This window comes from Gekko japonicus, unplaced genomic scaffold (assembly GCF_001447785.1).
Source record: "Gekko japonicus isolate JY-2015 unplaced genomic scaffold, Gekko_japonicus_V1.1 scaffold1131, whole genome shotgun sequence".
Classification (NCBI taxonomy): domain Eukaryota; kingdom Metazoa; phylum Chordata; class Lepidosauria; order Squamata; family Gekkonidae; genus Gekko; species Gekko japonicus.
This window is the reverse complement of record NW_015161986.1, coordinates 139,316-144,898: the sequence shown is the minus strand read 5'-3', so window position 1 is coordinate 144,898 and position 5,583 is coordinate 139,316. Positions and strand designations below refer to the sequence as shown.

The window sequence follows — 5,583 nt, the reverse complement described above, 5'->3', positions numbered from 1 at the left end:
CACCACCCTGAACAACTTCATGTCATCTGCAAATTTAGCCACTTCACTGCTTACTCCCAACTCCAAATCATTAATAAACAAGTTAAAAAGCATCGGACTGAGTACTGATCCCTGTGGTACCCCACTGCTTGCCACCCTCCACTGAGAAAATTACCCATTTATACTAACTCTCTGTTTCCTATTAATTAGCCAGTTTTTGATCCACAAGAGGACTTGTCCTTTTATCCCGTGACTATTGAGCTTACTTAGGAGCCTTTGATGAGGAACTTTATCAAAAGCTTTTTGGAAGTCAATGTAAAAAACATCTGTTGGGTCCCCCTTGTCCACATGTTTGTTCACTCCCTCAAAAAACACTAATAGGTTAGTGAGACAAGATCTTCCCTTACAGAACCCATGCTGAGTCTGCCTCAATAGGTTTTGTTCGTCCATGTGCCTACTAATTCTTTCCTTAATAACAGTTTCTACCAACTTACCTGGTATCAATGTCAGACTGACTGGCCTGTAATGTCCTGGATCTCCTCTGGAACCCTTTTTAAAGATGGGAGTGACATTAGCTACCTTCTAGTCCTCAAAAATGAAGGCAGATTTTTTTTTAGATTTTTTTTTATTTTCATACTACAAGATTAACAACTACAAAGACTAACAACACTACAAATACTACAACACTAGACTAAAACCTAAGCTATACAAGGATCATATAAAAAGATTAATCATTAGCTTAAACAAAGTTCCCTTTATGTTATAATTATTGGAATGGCGTAGTTTCTTATCGCTTTTCTACCAACTAACGTTTAAAAAATTAAATCAGGTAACTATGGCTTAAATAATTTGACTTTCAGAGTTATATTATTTCGGTTTCTTTCTTCTGAACTTTTTGTCAAAATTCCATCAGACCTTTGGGACTTTGGGGGCGCTGCCCCTTTCTCTGGTTCTCGCCCTCTTCTGGATTGTTGCCTGTTGTACTTTGCATGCTTTCCGATTGATATGCACTGCTTTCTTCTTCCCGATCTTTTTCCTCTGCTGGTCTTTTGTCATATGCTAGTCCTTGTTGCTGTTCCAGAAACAGCTTCTCTTTAAAGACAGAGTCCATCTTTTTTCTTTTTTTTAATCTTTATATTTGAAGACAAGTCCCTCTGATCTCTTTGAGAATCTCATCATTTTCCCCTCGACAGGTTTATTTTTCTTGATAAATTCTGGATATGTCCAATGGATAATATCCATATCGCTTTATAATACATCCACTGATAAACCTGTCCTTAGGGCCAACGCTTCACAAGATTTGCTTCAGATTCTCATCCTTCCAGTCTTTGTTGAATTGCTTTTGACTTGGCTTCTTCACTGCTTTTACCGTCTCCATACTTTACTTGATTCAATCCGAAATCACGGTTGCCTCTAGCCCCTTCCGTTGCTTGGAAAGATCGCATAAGGTTGTGGGGGGGGGACGAACTCCCTCCCCCTACTTCATTACAGAATGGGGCTTTGAGGCTCTGGATGGGCGCTTATCTGCATAGCCAGTTAGAGAAAAACAACACTCATGCTTCATTCCACGCCAGCTGCAGTGGTAGAGAGAGCTTTGAAGTTTTGCTTGATCACTTGCTCGCTCATTCGGTGTGCACCTCTTAGTGCCATTTTGGTGCTGCTGCAGCCTTGATTCCTTGGCCTCAGCCTTGGAAGAGGCACCCCTCATGCCCCAGGCTGGGAGTCCCCTACAAGGACTCCGGGGGGGGGTTTGGATCAACCGACCCCCCTCTCATCTGCCGCGTCACGGGCCGCTTCCATCAGAGCTCGGATGGAGCGTGCCCACCAAGGAATGGAGGCAGATTTTAATGAAAGATTACATATTTTTGTCAGGAGATCCACGAGTTCACATTTGAGTTCTTTCAGAATTCTCAGATGTATGCCATCCGGTCCTGGTGATTTATCAGTTTTTAAGTTTGGATGAAATGTGGGAATAAAGTATCAGTAGATCCCTAAATTCCTTTTCCGTTTTGGTTCAGTCTTGTGTGCATTGGCCCTGTGATTTATTTTTTGTGCTCTTTCCTGTTACCTGTGAGACAATAAATCAACAGTTGGGAAACAGTCACACATCTCCTGAACTGCAAAAATCTACACTGCTAGGGTTGCCATTCCTGGAGATTTAGGAGTGGCAGTTGGGAGGGCCAAAGGGAAGGGAGCTTGGCAGGGATGTCATGTCATAGTTTCCCCTCCTGAGCTGATATTTCCTCCAGGGGAACTGGTCTCTGTATCTTTGAGGTCAGTTATAATTTGAGGAGAACTCCAGCCCCTACCTGGAGGAGGCTGGCAAACCTAGCTGGCTCCTGCTTTGTTCCCATGAACAATTCAAAATGGTTGTTTTTGACTGGGAGAGCCCTTCATGGGCGGGGCCCAATGATCTTCCTCTATAATTACAGAAATTACAATCTTCTTCAAATGCTCTTCACTGGTTTGACCCACCAATGGTATTGAGGTGGACGGTGACTCGAGAGAGACCCTTTCCTCTGTGGTGCTGCTGCTCTGTAACGCTCTTTCTCCAGAAGAGGTTGTCTGGTGCATTCTCTATAGGCCTCTTAAGTGTCAAGTCTTCTGTTTCATTCTGATTTTGACAAAGCTTTGGTTAATTTACTTCTGTTCCTTGAGAATGGTTGTGGTTTATTTTGTGTGACTGTTAGTCGGACGCTTTGGGAATTTTGTTCAAACTGGATGAAATGCTGAAGTTCTGTAATCAGATCTGTAGTGGGTTTTAAAAAAAAACCTTAATGGCAGCTGCGCAAAGGGGAGAGTATTTGGGGGAGTGTGGGGGAAGGACTGAATGCTCCCCTCTCCATTCCATTTCCTCAACCTGAAGTGCTCCTTCTCAGCAGCATTTTGCCACATTGGGGTAGATAAATCGGCTGCCTGTTTGTAGCTGTGTATTTTTCCCAATAGAACAAATGGCAGCCCCAAGATCACAAAAAGAGTGCAGGGAGAAGGGTTAAATCTCCCTCCTTAGACACAGCAGCTCCTGTCTGAATCATCCACAGTCTCTCCATAGTAAAAGTAAGTGATTTTTTTAAAAAAGTGGCGAAGATCTCTTCACAGACCTGCTAGCCTTTCATCTGGTGGGACAAGGAGTTGATAGTTTTGGGTCCCTCCCCCCCCCAACTGATTGCTGTTTATTTGTCATACGTTTTTTGTAATTACTTGCTTTGAACAATGATTTTGGAAAACTGGAACATAATTATAAGAATACACTTTTAGTTAGGACTTGTCCACTTGCAGTGCCATCTTAAGCAGTGTTAGACTCTTCTAGGCCCATCGATTTCAATAGACTTAGAAGGGTGTAACTCTTCTTAGGTTGGCACTGTAGGTCAACCAGCCCTTGTTGACTTGCAATGGAAGCCTGGTTATTATAAGCCCTAGAATGTGGTAGGTCCCATGCACACACAAATGAAAGGCCTCCTCCCTGCAGTCAGAAAACCAGCACAGCACAAAGGGGACTGGGCTGGAGCCTTTCTTTCCAATATGCTAGTTTTTAACTTGCAGGAAGGCTGGGGTAACAGTCAAAACACCCCTTGCATTCTGAGATATGCATTCTATGATGGAGTAAGTCATTAGGGTGTGTTTATTGAAATCACAACATTTTGAGCCCTTTTTCTAGCACAGACACAGTTAAATCAGCAGGGCTTCTCTGGAGTGCAGTGTTTGATACCCTTGGATTTGGACTACAGCTGTTTCTCAGCTCAGTTTCTCTGGAGTGGAACCATTGCATTTGAGGGGAATTTGAAAGCTACTTCTGTAATGTCCAGTCTCTGACAACTCAGTCACTCCTTGACAATACAGCTATCAGTGGGTGAGCATGCATGTATGAATTTTCCTTTTCAATAAAATATTTTAGAGGGAGATATTGAGTTTATATTCCCTGCAGTTTGGACTCAGGAATTCCAATATCATTGGTATCTGCAAAATCAATAATGAAATAACAAAAATGGATGACAAGAACTTAAACAGAAATTAAAATGAATTTGGAAAACTGGAACATAAATATATTTTTACAGAACAAATGAATACATTTTTAGTTAGGGATTGTTGTCCACATAGGCATGATGTATACCTTTTTTCAGGGGTCATTTCATAGAAAAAGAGCTGCAGGAGCTCATTAGCATAACTTATTAGCATATGCCACACCCCCTGACACCACCGGAAGTGTGCACCAGCCCCTCTGACAGGCAGAAGCACCTGGGATCCATTCTTCCCCCCCTCTCCCTTCCCTTCGCCTCCAAGTCGGGCGAAGGAAAAGGGAAGGGGGGAGGATCTCAGGCGCTTCTGCCTGACAGAGGTGCTGGCGTGCCCACAGCTAGCCTGGGTGAATTATAGAATCATAGACTCATAGAGTGGGAAGGGACCTCCAGGGTCATCTAGTCCAACCACCTGCACAATGCAGGAAATTCACCCACACACCCCAGTGACCCCTGTTCCACACCCAGAATATGATTTCAAAAACCTCCATGATCACTGGGGGCCAAACTGGCCTGGAGAAAAATTGCTTCCTGGCCCCAAAGTGGCGATCAGCATTTCCCAAGAACTAAGCACTGATGCAACCCTTCCTGCTTCTCTCGTGATTTGCCTAAGTTCACACAATCGGCATTATGATCCTTTTAAAGTTGAAAGCATGATATAAATGCAAAGGACTATCTGTAAGATTATCTGTAAGACACAAGACCAGGACGCATCTCACTTCTGGCAATCACTTGGAGAGACCCTAACACTCAGCTTCCATTGCCCCACACACACCCCACACTGGAACAAGAACATAATATCAGGCCATACCACATTGCAATAAAGCCCCTACAACTGTATACAGAAATACAGAAATACTTCCCTACCATTTGCCACAACTAGCCCACCACACAACAAGAAGAAGAAAAGATAGGATTTACACCCCGCCCTTCATTACCCAAGGGAGTCTCAGAGCGGCTTACAAACGCCTTTCTCTTCCCCTTCCCACAACAGACACCCTGTGAGGTAGGTGGGGCTGAGAGAATTCTGACAGAAACTGCTCTTTTTCAAGAACGGCTGTGCCAGAGCTTGTGACTGACCCAAGGTCACATCAGCAGGTGCAAGTGGAGGAGTGGGGAACCAAACCCGGTTCTCCCAGATTAGAGTCCGCACACTTAACCACTACACCAAACCACGACACAACCACGATCAAGACTCCTAAGTGGACCAACAGACAGGCATACACTTGTTTGAGAAACTATTACATTACAACACCTCTGGAACATTACAGATCAGTAGAGGCAGCACTGCACAGTGGTCAGAGTTGCAGATTGATGTGGGGAGACCCAGGTTTGTATTCCCACTCTGCTGGCTGAGTGACCCCGGGCCAAATCTCCCCTTCTCTACCTAACCTACCCCACAGGGTTGTTGTGAGGATCATGGGCAGGGTCCCCAGCTTCCCTGGCAGGAACACTATGTTAAGAAATCTCTCACAATTATGCAGCCATAGCAGGCAGGAGGGAAGGAGGCAAATACCTCCAGCGCCAGAGACTTGTAGAAGAAGAGTCAAACTTTGGGGACTCACCCGTGCACCAGAGGGCCAAGGCA

General features: G+C 44.3%; 1 protein-coding gene across 1 annotated transcript in view; it reads left to right on the top strand.

Moving 5' to 3' along the window:
• EBF2 (early B-cell factor 2) overlaps window positions 1–5,583 on the top strand; it is a 326,760-nt gene that overhangs the window by 253,894 nt on the left and 67,283 nt on the right. The window lies entirely within an intron of this gene.